Genomic DNA, 15,406 nt, shown 5'->3' on the forward strand with positions numbered 1-15,406 from the left:
ACTGACCCCATGATACAACCATTCCTGCCCTGTGATAGTAAGTATGTTTTAATAGAGACTTCCCTTATTGCATCATGTTAGCATAGCATTATCAGACAGAAAAATGAAAATGGATTTAGTGCAATTGTTAAAGCCTTAGTGATTTCTGTGTATTATAATTGCTGACCTCACACCACTGAGGCTGGAATTACTTGATGTTTTTTTCCACATGCTATTGGGTGCTGAGAGTGGTTCTTATAGAGAGGGGAAAAGCCATTAAAAATCTATTAAAGCAGATCTTTTTACCCAGAGGGGAAAGCCTTCTCATTACTAAGCAGATTGGAAGGGATGACAAGTGGCTCTATATTTCTATTTTATTTTCCTTTCTCCTTTTTTTTTTTTTTTCCTCTCTGCATTTTTTATTTTGAAAAGGCCAGCTGAAAGGCAGCATGCCCACTGTGCCAATCAGTATTTCTACAGCTACAGGCTGCAGGTGGTTCCAGTGGCTGTCAGTCATGCGAGGCACTGACCCTTTCAAGTCTGGATTCAGGCAAGCGATTTACGATTCACACAGAACAATTCCTCAAGGCCGTCTCTGAAGCGCTCTTTAGTTGGTGTTTAAATAAATGCAACATTAATTAATGCAGAAGTTCATTAAAAAAGTTGTTCATTTGAAGTGCACAGTGCAGATTATGTTATTTATGAATGCGTGCTAATACGTGCTTTATGTTAATGGCTCATCATCTGACTGACACATCCGTGCAAATGTATCTCGTCTGAATTCATGTTTTCTGTTTTGATATTTTCGAACATTTAGCTTAATGCATTGTTTTTGGTTCTCCTTCGAGCTGATTACAGCTTCGCTTGTGCTTCTCCCTTGGAGCTTGGAAGATGCCTCGCTCATATTTACTGTTTACAGTGTTGACATTAAGAATAATGGATACTAATGGTGTCTCCATGAATTATTGTGAGAGTTAAATGAACTCTCCATTTTATTATATATTATGCAGTATTTAAAGTTTTGGGTCATTAAAAACCAGACGGGCCCCTCCCCCCACCCCAAGTTTGTCTTTTACCCCCTGCTAGTGTGCAGCGATGCCCTTGTTGCCACAGGCTACATTATATCTGTTCTTGAGAAAAGCATTATTACAATATTTTGAACTAATGCTTTGTTTTTGCTTCTGCATTCAGATTCTGTTCTGTTTTTTATTGAAGGAGTTTACGCTAGTCTAAGGAACCTGAGGTGGTACGGCTTGTTTATATTTATATTTAAAATAAGTATGAATGATGTAAAGATTCTTTCTATGGTTTAATCCAGCTTTCACTTTCTTTTCTTGTTTTTTTGATGTAGGTTATACTCATTTAACCCTTATGTTGTGCTGAAATTCCTTGGTGTTTTTTAACCGGCCTTTTAAATAATTTCTTGTAAATCTCTGATTATGCTATATTATCCACAAATCTTGGGGTTCAGTCTTTTTGTCAGTTTGTTTTCTTTCAATTAGAACAGGTTTTGGAACTCATTGGTCATAGGGCTCATTTATCTGAACTTATGTACTTCAGTTTTTGAGTGGGAAAAAAAAAACATTATTTGTGGATAATTTTCACTCAAAATCATTGTTCACTTAAAAACTGAGCTGCATAATCTCAGATCAGTGAGGCCTACGATCAAATACAAAACCTTTGCTAATTGAAAGAAAACAAGTTGATAAAAAGATTGAATCCAGTATTTGGTAATAAGTGTACAAGTGTAACAAGGTGGGGAAAAAATACTCCAAAAATTATCAAAACATTTTTGTTAAGTTGTTATACCCTGTGTGAGCAAAGTCATTAACTAGCATGTTCGGAAAAGAACAAATCCTCTCCAGGTCAAAATGGCTGGAACACAACATGAGGGTTAACACCTATTCACCTCTTGAATGTGTATCGACCATCTCTAAGGGTCGCCAAAGTTCATACATCTGCTGTTCCAAGGGCACGCTCTTTCCAGCTGGAGGTTAACGGCATTTACTGAAGGTCAAGATTTTTATTCCTCTTAGAAATGTGTATATGTGTGTTTCTGTGTTTTATACATCTATATATATGCATTCTAATAGTTACAGCAGAAATCGTGTCTAGTCATCACAGATCTTATAGTTGCATTCAATGAAATAGCCATCCACTTTAAATACACTTTTTCAGAGAGCAAGCAGCAAAGCGCAATCCTTTACAAAGGGGAAAAAAAATGGAGGAAAGAAAGTGAAATAAATCATTCCTGTTATCCACTTTGATACTCATTCTCTTTTTTTCTCAGATGTGATGTTAGATCTCCAATCTTTCTGCAAATGAGCCCTGGCTCTCTGTAATGGCTTTCTGCTTCTCATGGGAAGTGCGAGTTGTACGCTCGACCCAAAAGCTGCTGATTGAAGAGGAAAATGTAATACAGGTGTAAAGCAGATTTGATGGGGGTCTTATGCAAGGGTTATGAATTTTAACCATTTTCATCTACACACTTGTATGTACATACATATCGAATTGCATGTGAATGTGCTGGCTGGACTGTTTGCTGCTCCACAGAGACTGGAGGGTTTCTGCTGGGCTGTCGCTAATTCCAGATGAGAGGATTGCTATTATGCTAAATTAATAGGAATTAAGGAGGATTGAGTTGGTTAAGCAAGCACTTGATTAAGCTTTACACAGTCCAGCAGCTTCATGAATTTAGGCGATGCAGACTGTGACTATACAGGACCATAGAACTTGGACGGAGACCTTAAGATGCTTTTTTTTTTTTTCTTCTTCATTTTGTGCATTGCAATTAAACATTGTGCAATAATGTTATTATAGTATTTTATAATAGATTATAATAGTTTAAATTGTGATTTTTGTTTTTATTTATGCTGTTATATTTTTGGAAAATGCATTTCTTGCGAATAATTGGCTGTAAAAAGTTAATATCAGTAATTAACAGTACATTAAGCAGGTTTCTACATCTGTGCACTGAGTTTTTTTTGTTTTGAATGCTCAGGCATGTAATGACATTTATGGGCATTATTTTTCAGAAATCCACCAAATGGAACTATTTATTGATAATCCCCATCATAAAGACCTGAAAAATGACTGTTACAGTTTTCAGTTAAGATGCAGATGCCCTTATGTTGCATGGAAATGGCAGTGTTTTGTTTTTTTTAATATATCAAAATCATATGTAGTATGTGCACCCTCAGTCTCGATGAATATGAGGCCTCTGATTTCACATTTCTCTAAAAAAATAAATAAAATAATTTTTTTTTTAAAAATGCAACCACCCTGTAATTTTAAATCAATGTTGTGGCTTACTAAGGTCTGTGAGGACTTAAACCAGGGTAAATGCTTGACCTGGAAAGCCAAGTGTGTGTCTATCATGGTCCCTCTTCTGGGATAAAGTAATTGATGGGTGGAGTCTTGCGGTTGCTAATTTATTACCTATATGTAAATTTAATGATGTGATTGGAAGCGTGCAGACCTGAACCCTCAGGCAACAAGGTTTATACAACAGCCCTGTTTAGTTATTGTCCAACAAAGGGGGAATTCACTTAACACAACCTGCAGAGATTAGTGGGTAATTGTTGCTATAATCGATAAGTCACCGGAGCGTAAAATAAAAGGTGCTGTTGTGTGAGGGAGGGGGTCTGAAATGGGTTTGCAGGGTCTTTTCAGTGAGTTTAGTTAGTTTATGCTATAGATTGCATATGTTCATTTCATATCAACGCACTAGCCATGTGTCCTTTCATGCAAGCCTGCATTTTGAGTTGAAGCCTGATTTTGGCATGTGAATGTATAGGAAAGAGAGTCTATGTATATGTTTGTGTGTGTGGGTGAGTGGGTGCAAACAGTGGGGCTGGGTCTGCTTGGATGAGCCTCATTGTTCCTGTGCGGCCTAGTGACAACGCTGGCGGGCAGATAGGGATGAAACCTGAGCAGGGTGACAGTGATAAATAGCCCTTTTAATAACAGCTGCCCCACTTGGCCAGCCACTCACAGCCTGTGTCCTCTGTGTATTTATTTCTATGTTTATTTATGCATCTATAGCAAGAAGGAAATCACAACCGTAGGGCTCCAATATGTCTTTTTTTTTTGAGGGGGTGGGTCTGGTGATTTCACAGATTTGGATTTTTAGAGGGTGTTGTTCTCAACCCAACCAAATCATTCATCTCTTCTCAGGTCTCCAATGACTTTGTGTTTCTGCATCAAGGCCCTTTGCAGATCCATGTTCTGGCATATTCAGCATGAGTATTGCCTGTTCTTTTCTTTGTGTTTCTACAGGATGACCTTTAGAATAGTGATGTTTTCTTTATTTCACATCCAGTGGGTTGTCTTTTTTAATAATCTATATATCTACTTATCATTCTCTCTTTATTATTCTTTCTTTATTGTTATCTATCTATCTATCTATCTATCTATCTATCTATCTATCTGTCTATCTGTCTATCTATCTGTCTGTCTGTCTGTCTGTCTGTCTGTCTGTCTGTCTGTCTGTCTGTTTCTCATCTATCTGTATCTCTCTATTGGTCTGTCTGTCTGTGTCTGTTTCTCATCTATCTGTATCTATCTCTCTATTGGTCTGTCTGTCTGTTTCTCATCTATCTATCTATCTATCTATCTATCTATCTATCTATCTATCTATCTATCTATCTATCTATCTATCTATCTATCTATCTATCTATCTATCTATCTATCTATCTATCTCTCTATTGGTCTGTCTGTCTGTCTGTTTCTCATCTATCTATCTCTCTATTGGTCTGTCTATCTGTCCATCTTTCTATCTATCATCTGTCTGTCCATTGGTCTGTCTATCTGTCTGTCCGTCTTTCTATCTATCATCTGTCTGTCTTTCTGTCCGTCATCTATTTGTCTATCTATCTGTCCGTCTGTCCGTCCGTCTTTCTATCATCTATTTTTCTGTCTTCTGTTTATCTGTCTGTCCATAGCTCTGTCTGTCTATCTGTCTGTCCGTCTGTCTATCATCTATCTGTCCATAGGTCTGTCTATCTGTCCACAGGTCTATCTATCTGTCTGTCTGTCCTTCTGTCTGTTATCTATCTGTCTGTCCATCTGTCCATCATTCTATCCATCGTTCTATCGTTTCACATACATTTCACAATATACCCCATTAGTGCTGTAGAAAACTTTTCAGTGAAATTGACTCTCTGCTTTTACACTATTTATATATCTTCCACCCTTAGAGCATGCGTGTGGCCTGAAGAAGTTCTCTGTTGTATTTAAAGACATGCTGCTTGCTTTTATGTTGATTTTAACCAAGCCATTAGACTGAGGGCAAGTTCTTTTGTCTGCCGAAATATGACCCGGGGCTTGAATGACTGAATAGTGAAAGTCACAGCAGTATATCAGAGGTGTCAGAGCGGGTTCCTTCAGGGCACTGTTTCCCCTGCTCTCATTCAAACCAATTCTCCCACCTTAATTGGCTCAATTAGTTAAGTATCCATGTACATTATCATCTATGCATTTTTCATGATCCGTTTTAACACCGTGGCAGCATAGAACAGGGCAACTTTCGGCTATGATTTAGCATTTGGTGAAATGTTAATGTCAGAGCTAGTAACTGATTGGGATAATTAAGTAATTATAGGCAGATGTTGGAACAAATGCCAAAACAGGCTTTGCCCTGCAGAAACTTTTCTTTGCGCTGATTTTGACACCCCTGTTGTGTGGGGATATCCCAGAGGTACCTGTAAAATAGTTACAGTTTCACCCTTGTGATTATTCGGTTGGAGTCTTTGATATTGAACAAAAATGGTCTTTTATGTTATTGTGTGGAGAGGAAATGGGCTGTAAAGAGAGCGCGATCGGAATAGCAAATCACAGAACCTAATAGCCACGGCCAGCGAACCACAGCTCTGGCCTGGAGTTAACGCAGAAACATAGAAAACACACTTTTGTTTCTTCACAAATTTTTACTCCAGATGGATTTTTGGTAAAGTCAATATGTACTAGTATAGTAGTATCACATCAAAATAAACTGATCAGACTATCGGTAGTAAGTCAACAGTGTGCCGTGACTTCACATCAGGTGTATGGAGAGCATGTGAATGCTTTTGACAGCTGTCATAATTGGAGTGTGGCTGGCAGGCATTGCAAAGTGTAGATCGATAAGCAGCAAATTTTCCATTAAAGAAAGATTACGTGAACATTGCTGTAAATAGCCAGGAGCGGCTCCATCACTGATAGACTTAAATTGGTCAACATTTTGAACGCTGTGGAGTGACACGTTAGGTACTAGTGTTGAGGAGTAAGCAATAAAAGTAGCAATGATTTTCAAAGTACATATCTGTTTTTAATGTCAGAGCTGAAGGAATAATCAAATGTCCCTAAATGGTCCTTTTTCTCTCTCTGTGTATTGATGGAAAATATAATTCATTTTACTGAATCAATTAATTTAGATGCTTCAATAAATTAACTTATTTAAAAAAATATTTACTGCGTCAAGTCCATGTACTTACTACTATGTTTTCAACTCAGTTATGTAAACTAGAATGTTTTGTTGTGTTTAGCATAAATGTATCTGTTCAAGCTGTATACTGATATGCACACTGAGAAAATGCATATCTAAATTATAAAATTTGGATAAAAATTTTTATTATGTCATTGGATTGTTGAATAGGCTTCTATATAAACCAATTTGTTTGAATGGTCCTCTCTTGTTTGTAACAATGAAAATTCTGGTTTGTTTAGACCAGTGGTTCTCAACCTTTTTTGACCTGAAGGTGTCCCCCATTGTCCAACACAATATTCAAAAGCCTCTTATATTGGCTAAAAATGTCTTCTAGTCATAGACGGAGGGTGAACCAACTCCAGGGTAAGGCTAAAAGCAGCCAAATTTGTTAAACATCATAAACCTGTTTAGGCAAGAACCAGACATGGGTGTCATGTAGGCTATTAACAGAGCCGATCCTCCCTATAAGCAGAATACACAAGCTGCGTAGGGCCCCCGAAACACCAGGGGGCCCCCTTGCTCTCAAAGTGAAAACGTGAATGCTCATTTATTTTAATGCGGTGCGCTGTCACGCTCTCTACGTAAAAATCAGTCAAATCATGTAATGTGATTTTCGTAAAGTCTCTTGCTCTTTCCAAAAAAAAAAAAAGGTTGAAATCGTACCAAGCCGCGGAAGAGATACTGTTTCTCGAGTGCTTTTCGTGAGCGCGATTCAAACAGCAAATAAATTATAGGTATATAGAAAGTGACATTATCACTAACTTTGATCTATCGCGAGTTTAAGCACTCTCAAAAAACAAAACAAAACTATAGTTATAATCACTGAAGCTGTATACACTGTGAACTGAATCTCTTACTTACATTGTACATACATCTGCGCTTTGTTGTTTATGATGAGAGAATTCGCAAGAGTCCGGAATTCAATCAGAGAATGCACGCACACTCAAAACTGATGAGTTTCAGTGATGACTCATCTGAACGCCTCTGATTGGCCATTGCATTCCTAAGCTCAACAGAATTGTGTGTGATTGGTTAAAATGTGCAACACTTTAAAAACGCCTAAAATGAAATAACATGAGCCGATCTTAATTTAATGCCGCAGTCGACACTATTTATTTTCGCTTTGTTCACAACAAACGTCATGTCCCCAGCCTTACACACGCTCCGCCTATGCTTCTAGTATTTCTGCTGTAATTATGACAATGCTGCATGTTCCCTTTCAGTCAGTCACATTTGACGTAACGTCAAGTGACTGACGTAAATGGGATCTCGCCTGAGAGCCCAATCACCTTCGAGTGTTAACAAAACAAGCCAATGACAGTTGGCGTGCGTGTTTAGCCATGTGCACCCGCTCCGCAGCTCGAGTATAAAAGGAGAGTGCATGCAAACGCACATCAGCTTTTTGCTTCGGAGCCGAGCCTTTTCAGAGAATCTCCGAGAGTGTTTCCACAGCAAGTCTCGGCATTGGTGTTACGGTGTGTCAGCGGGGGTTGCCGATCCATTGCTGCTGCTTCTCCTCTCACGGCTTGCTGCAGCCTATCAAACTGCGGTCTCGCCGCGACCTCCCCTGGGCGCTTTAGCGCTTTCTCTAAAAGAGTGTTTTTTCTAAAAGAGCTCTACGAGCGACGGGTGTCTTTTTAAAGATGGCTTCCCGCTCGTGTGTTTCTGGATGTGGTTGTTTCCTGGCTTCATCTGATGGTTACGATCACTGTGTCTCATGCTTGGGCTTTCAGCACGCTGAAGTAGCGCTCGTGGATGAGTCATGTTCTCATTGCGGGAACAACTATTCGGCTGCGCTGCCTCCGTCAGGAAGAGTGGCGTTGCCCGAGTCAGATCCAGAACTGACTGTTATGCTTTCCCGGGCCTCTGAGAGCGTCGGGCTCCACTGGAGGCCTCCTTCTCCCAAACGCTCGAGGCTGGACGATTGGTTCCTGGGAGCGCAGGCCGTCTGCTGCTTTCACCACGCAGCCGCTGGCTGCAGCCCCTCCATCTGCTCGTTGCTGAGGGCGCCCTCCGTCCCTGAGATGGGCGACCCGGAGTCTTCGGATCCTGCTCTTCAGGAGATGGTGACCGCACCACTCCTTCCCCCGGAGGAGGGCCGGGTGGAGAATCTTTTGTTCCCTTTTTGTTTTGTTCCGCTCCCCAGCCAGTGGTACCCAAAACTTTAAAAAAAGAGCAGTTTCCTTTTTCTCTGGATCCCAAGAGGGCGAGGATGGCGGTGCATGAGACAAAGTCTCTACACTCCCATCCCCCTCTCCTTTTGCCAGTGGGCAGTAGGGTCCGGTCCAAGGATGCGATGCCTTCTCCCGCAACCCCTGCCCAGCCGTGGAGCCAGGTAAGTGTCGCACCGCCATTCAGACCCCACTTCGGGACGCACTGCCTTCCGAGTCAGGTCCCTGTGCTCCACTTCGTTGCCCCACCGCGGGTACGTTGGTGGTTCCCCGGTCCCGCTTGTACGGTCTCTTGGGGCCTGGCTAGCGCTCCCCAGGCCGTCTCGCTGGCTCCTGAAAACCATCAGACTCGGCTACGCGATTCAATTCGCCCGGTGTCCTCCCAAGTTCAGCGGCGTTCGGTTCACCTCTGTGTTGAACAAAGATGCTCCTGTCTTGCGTGCAGAAGTCTGCTGGCGAAGGATGCGATAGAGCCGGTCCCTCCAGCTGAGATGAAGTCAGGGTTCTACAGCCCCTACTTCATCGTACCCAAGAAAGGCGGTGGGTTTCAACCAATCTTGGACCTGTGCGTTCTGAACCGGGCCCTTCACAAGTTCCCGTTCAGGATGTTGATGCAGAAACGCATCTTTCAATGCATCCGTCCCTTCGATTGGTTTGCAGCGATCGACTTGAAGGATGCGTACTTTCATGTCTCAATCCTCCCTCGACACAGACCGTTTCTTCGCTTTGCATTCGAAGGGCTGTAGCCTCGTGTCTTCACCAAGGTCGTGGAGGCAGCCTTTGTTCCATTAAGGGAGGCAGGCATTCGCGTTCTCAACTACCTCGACGACTGGCACATACTGCCCCAATCTCTAGCGCAGTTGTGCGAACACAGGGACACGGTGCTCAGCCACCTCATCCGGTTGGGGCTTCGGGTCAACTGGGAAAAGAGCAAACTCTCCCCTGTGCAGAGGATCTCTTTTCTCGGCATGGAGTTGGACTCGGTCAACCTCACAGCACGTCTCTCAGTAGAGCGTGCTCAGTTGATGCTGAGCTGCCTGGAATCTTTCCAGCGCAAGAGGACTGTTCCACTGAAACAGAGGCTCCTGGGGCATATGGCATTCACAGCCGCTGCCACGCCGCTCGGATTGCTTCATATGAGACCGCTTCATGACCGGCTTCACGACCGGGTCCCAAGATGGGCATGGCAACGCGGCACGTACCGGGTCTCAGTCACCCCGTCCTGGCATCAGATCTTCAGCCCGTGGTCAGATCTTGCTTTTCTTCGGGCAGAAGTGCCACTAGTGCAAGTGTCCAGGCATATTGTTGTATCAACATATGCCTCTGCCATGGGCTGGGGTGCCATGTGCAATGGGTATGCAGCTGCGGTGCTCTGGACAGGGTCCCGACTGAAGTGGCACATCAACTGCCTCGAGTTGCTAGAAGTATGGATTGCTCTGCGCCGCTTCAAATCGCTGCTACACAGCAAGCATGTGCTGGTCCATATGGACAACACCGCGACCGTTGCATACATCAACCACCAAGGTGGTCTACGCTCCCGTCGCATGTTGCAACTCGCCCACCATCTCCTCCTTTGGAGTCATCTGAGGTCGCTTTGTGCCGTTCATGTCCTAGGCGAGCTCAATTGTGCAGCCGACGAGCTCTCACGTCAGCCCGCCCTTCCGGGAGAATGGCGACTCCACCCCGAGACAGTCCAGCTGATTTGGAGACACTTCGGGGACGCCCAGGTAGATCTGTTTGCCTCCCCAGACACGTCCCACTGCCAGCTGTTTTACTCCCTGTCCGAGGGGACCCTCGGCACGGACACGCTGGCACACAGCTGGCCTCAGTGCCTACGTAAATATGCATTTCCCCCAGTGAGCCTTCTCGCACAGACCCTGTGCAAGGTCAGGGAGGACGAGGAGAAAGTCCTTTTGGTGGTGCCACACTGGCCCGATTGGACTTGGTTCCCAGAACTGATGCTCCTCGTGACAGCCCCTCCTTGGAAAATTCCTCTGAGGAAGGATCTCCTTTCTCAGAGAGAGGGCACCCTCTGGCACCCACGTCCAGACTTGTGGAATCTCCACGTGTGGTCCCTGGACAGGACATGGAGGTTCTAGGTGGGCTACCTCCTGCGGTAGTAAACACCATCACTTCAGCTAGAGCCCCGTCTACAAGACGCGCTTAAAGGCTGAAGTGGAACCTGTTCGTCGATTGGTGCTCTTCATGCCGGGAAGACCCCCGTAGATGCCCAATCAGGGTTGTGTTGTCTTTTCTGCAAGATGGGTTGGAGCGAAGGCTGTCTCCCTCCACCCTCAAAGTGTATGTTGCCTCTATTGCCGCACATCACGATGCAGTAGAAGGTAAGTCTGTCGGGAAGCACGACTTGGTCATCAGGTTCCTCAGAGGGGCGAGGAGGTTAAATCCTCCGCGCCCTCATCTTGTAACCTCTTGGGATCTCCCCTCGGTCCTGACGGCCTTGAAGGAGGAGCCCTTCGAGCCTCTGCAGTCAGTAGAGCTTAAGTTTCTGTCATTGAAGACAGTGCTCCTCACAGCATTGGCCTCGGTCAAGAGGGTAGGGGACCTGCAGGCATTTTCGGTCGACGATTCATGCCTAGAATTCGGACCGGGTAACTCTCACGTTGTCCTGAGACCCCGGCTTGGATATGTGCCCAAAGTTCCCACCACGCCCTTTAGGGTTCAGGTGGTGAACTTGCAAGCGCTGCCCTGGGAGGAGGCAGACCTAGCCATTGCTCTGCTCTGTCCTGTCTGCGCCTTGCACGTTTACGTGGACTGCACGCAGAGCTTTAGGACCTCAGACCAGCTCTTTGTCTGCTTTGGAGGACAGCAGAAGGGAAAGGCTGTCTCCAAAAAAAAGACTTGCCCACTGGATAGTGAAGGCTATAGTCCTAGCTTACCAGGCCCGGCGCTTGCCGTGCCCCCTCGGAGTAAGAGCACACTCTACGAGAGGCGTTGCTTCTTCTTGGGCATTGGCGCGGGGTGCCTCGATAGCAGACATCTGTAGGGCTGCCGGCTGGACGTCACCTAACACGTTTGCGAGATTCTATAATCTCTGTGTAGAGCCCATGTCCTCCCGTGTACTCGCCTCAGGTGGCCAGTAACACCGGACCCGCTCTGTGTCGATCATGCTTGCTACGCCATTCCCCTCTACAGACTGGATACATGCGCTTTTACTGCTTCTCAGTTCAGTTGCCCTTAGCGAACCCTGTTGAAGTTCCTCCCACACCCTCGGCAGTCAGACGTGGCGGAGCGCCAGACGCCAGGTCCAGCACTCGTGTGTTTGCCCAAGGTCAGCCCTTGTGCTGGGCTAGGTGCCTGTGTGTAGTGATTCCCCTTCGGGTGATCCCACATGTGTATTTTTCCACGGTACGGCTCCCATCACGTTGAGCCCGTGTCTTTCCCTGGCAGAGACCTTCTGCTGTCTCTGCTGTGTATTGATCTCACCCCAGGCTGGCTGAGTCTACCTCAGAGACTTCAATATGTAGTACTGCCCTAGGCCAGTCTATATGTGTAATCTCCACATGGTACCTCCTTTATGCAGTATGTGGCTTCCGTAGCGTTCCCCTACTTGGGTACACTTTCCCAGTGCTATCCATACCCACTGTACGGAACAGCAGTATGATTTCAGTTTAAATCTAGATTTAAAAAAATAAAAAATTGGTGGGTGTGTGTAAGTATTTGAATGAAGTTTTAATTAAATAAATAATTAAATCTAATTTTAACATAATTTAAAATTATTAATCTCCCCCCGTGGAGAACCACTAGTTTAGCCTGTACATGTAAATGAACTGATGGAAAAATGATTCACTGATTCAAGTCCCTGTTCTACTATGTTTGTGATGTTGTGTAAATTGGAATATTTTGTTATAGTATACACCTGTTTAAGTTTGTACTTTCACCCTAATTAAGGAAAATGCATCTCTAATTTATAAAATTTGCCTCTAAATTGTACATTTTATTCTTGTATAGTATGCATACAAAGCCCCTTAAATAACTACATTTTAGTAAGCTTGATATTAAAGATTGTAGCACAGCTAACTTCTTTTTCAAAACTAAACATTAGTTGTAGTTAAACTACTTAAAATAGTGATTAGCTTCTACTTTGACAAGTTATAGTTTCAAAGTAGCTTCCCCCGACACTGCTAGGTTGAGCAACACTGTCTCTTTAAGATCAGGCCCTGCTCTGCATGTATGTATTGGATATACATGTAAAGATATGTATGTATTTGTGCATCTAGATATGTATTAATGTGCAGTTATGTTTACCACCTAGGGATAACCATAATGAGACAGTATAGTTTCATCTGGCTAGCAGTCCGAAATGCCAGAGTGCTCATCATAAACACATCATTACACATAGATCTACAGGCCACCAAGGAGCACAAATCTACAGTTAATTGGCAGAGAACTGTGAGGGATGATTAAGAAATAAAGAACGCTGGGAGCTGAAAAAAAAAAAAAAAGACACAAGAAGCAAAAATCAACAGTGGCTGCAGGACAATCAATCAAATCTGTCAGCGCCTTTACCACACGGTGTAATTTATTGGAATTGTTCTTAGGAAATGGATACACTGTGTAATGTGTAGCTAAGATCACTTTGTAACACCTCGCAGCAGTTGACATTGAAACCAATCTTGGGCTGTGTCCTTTGATCTGTGACTCTGCCCTTTGTTGTTGTTGCCGGTTTTAAGCTTTTTTAAAATGAGTAGGTGAAATATCTTGGCCGGTGGTAAAACGTTTTTACGTAGCAGTCTCTCCCTAGTTGGTGGAAATTATGCACAAATTAAGTATTAGCAAAAAGTGACAAGGTGTCATGGGATTGGCAGTTATGATTGAGGTCAAATGCATTATTGTTTTAGGCAAGAAAATTCAGTATTGTGAGACAGGGGGTCAAATGCAACATTGACAGCAGTTGATTAGGCTTTTGGAATAAATTTCTGAATGCATCAGTCATGTCTAATCTGACAGTGCGCTCGCTAGATGATTATCATGATGGTGTATTGCTTAAGCACAGGTCAGGTGTGTGTATGTGTGTGTGTGTGTGTGTGTGTGTGTGTGCGTGTGTGTGCTGCAGTGTTTAAATACGAGTCAGACCCGTGTGGTGTGTAAAACGGCCCACTCTAACTCACACTCTCTCTCTCTCTCTCTCTCTCACTCTCTCACTCACACACACACACACACACACACACACACACTCTGGCTCTAGCAGACCTCTAAATCATGTTTCCTAATTCCCTGAGCCACATCTCAATCATTTTCCCTGCTAATTTGAGAGTCACCCTCATTTCTTTTTAAACGATTCATTTTCAGCACATTTGTACAGTAAATGGCCCCGATGTGTTCTACAATTTAGTCAATTACTGTTTCAGCCACTGGGGCTCCAGGGAGGCCGAGCACACATGGCCTGAAGGTACCATCTCAATAATTGTTTCAGGAAAGTTGGGAATGGATCGGTAACGCTGTGTTCTACTTATTGAAATGTCAATTGGAGCCAGGACTTCACACTTACCATTCTCTATTTATACATTTCTATGTTCCATTAAAAATGTATAGATCTCCTTTCCTCTTTATGTGTCTGACCTGAAGCAAGGAGAGTGCAACAGATGTTTGGCTCGTGTTGTTCACACTTGCTTTTTGGTTGGTGATTTAAACCTTTTTTTTCACTCTGTACTCAAATTGAAGGGTAAGGAATGTTCTTTTGCATGGTATCACAGGCTAATTGATCGTAATTAACATTATGATGTTGTCTTTTTCTGTTTCTGTTGGATTTGTCTTCTGCAGGAATTGCTGTGTTGTGCTTCAGTTGAAGTGAAGTGTGTACTTGACTCTTTGATGGCTCTCACAAGGTAATTCTTGTTTAACTGCATATACTGGTAATACTTTACAATAAGGTTCCATTTGTTCACGTTTAGTTAATGCAATTGATATCAACAAGTAATAATGAACAGCAATCTTTCTCAGCATTTATTAATCTAGATTAAAGGAATAGTTCTCCCGAAAATGATCATCCAAGATGTAGATGAGTTTGTTTCTTTAACATAACAATTTTGGAGAAATTTAGCATTACATTGCTTACTCACCAGCGGATCCTCTGCAGAGATTGGGTGCCGTCCGTATTCCATGTGACTCCAGTGTAACATATTTAACATATTTTGAAGTGAAAAGCTGCATGTTTGTAAGAAACAAATTTGGACAAAATACCATAATCTGTAATAGCACTTCCTCCAACCCTGTGCTCTTAAATCAAAATCCATCGACATATTTGTTTAGAACTGTTTTGGACTTTTTCTGTATGTAAACAGTGCTTGATCTGTGCATATTTCTCTCCTGATTCAGACGAGATGACTTTTTTTTTTTTTTTTCACTGGAGAAAGTAATGTTATGGGTAGAGGACACTTATTTTAGCCAGAAGCAATGGTTTGAAGTTAAAATATCTTAATGATGAATTTGTTTATTAAAAAATTATATGCAGCTTTTCCCTTCACAAAGTTATTGTGATGTTTTTATCAGCTGTTTGGACTCTCTTTGACGGCACCTATTCACTGTAGAGGATCCACTGGTGAGCAAGTGATGGAATGCTAAATTTTCTCAAACTCATCTACATCCCGGATGGCCTGAGGGTGAGTACATTTTCAGCAAATTTTCATTTTTGGGTGTATTATTCCTTAAATGTGAATTGTTAATTTATGTTCATAATAACAATGTTAATTTATACAGCTTAAAATGATTAAAATGTATTAGTGATATGAAGTAAAATGAATCAAGATTAATAAATTCTGCAAAAGTATTG

The 15,406-nt window shown here is 42.8% G+C and overlaps 1 long non-coding RNA gene across 1 annotated transcript; it reads left to right on the forward strand.

Moving 5' to 3' along the window:
- Nucleotides 1-1,693: 1,693 nt before the first annotated feature.
- On the forward strand, nt 1,694-15,190 carry LOC131524212 (uncharacterized). The gene is made up of 3 exons (XR_009266952.1): nt 1,694-1,992; nt 14,398-14,462; nt 15,127-15,190. It is a non-coding gene; the product is annotated as an uncharacterized LOC131524212 (long non-coding RNA).
- Nucleotides 15,191-15,406: the final 216 nt, after the last annotated feature.

Source organism: Onychostoma macrolepis, chromosome 18 (assembly GCF_012432095.1).
Source record: "Onychostoma macrolepis isolate SWU-2019 chromosome 18, ASM1243209v1, whole genome shotgun sequence".
Classification (NCBI taxonomy): domain Eukaryota; kingdom Metazoa; phylum Chordata; class Actinopteri; order Cypriniformes; family Cyprinidae; genus Onychostoma; species Onychostoma macrolepis.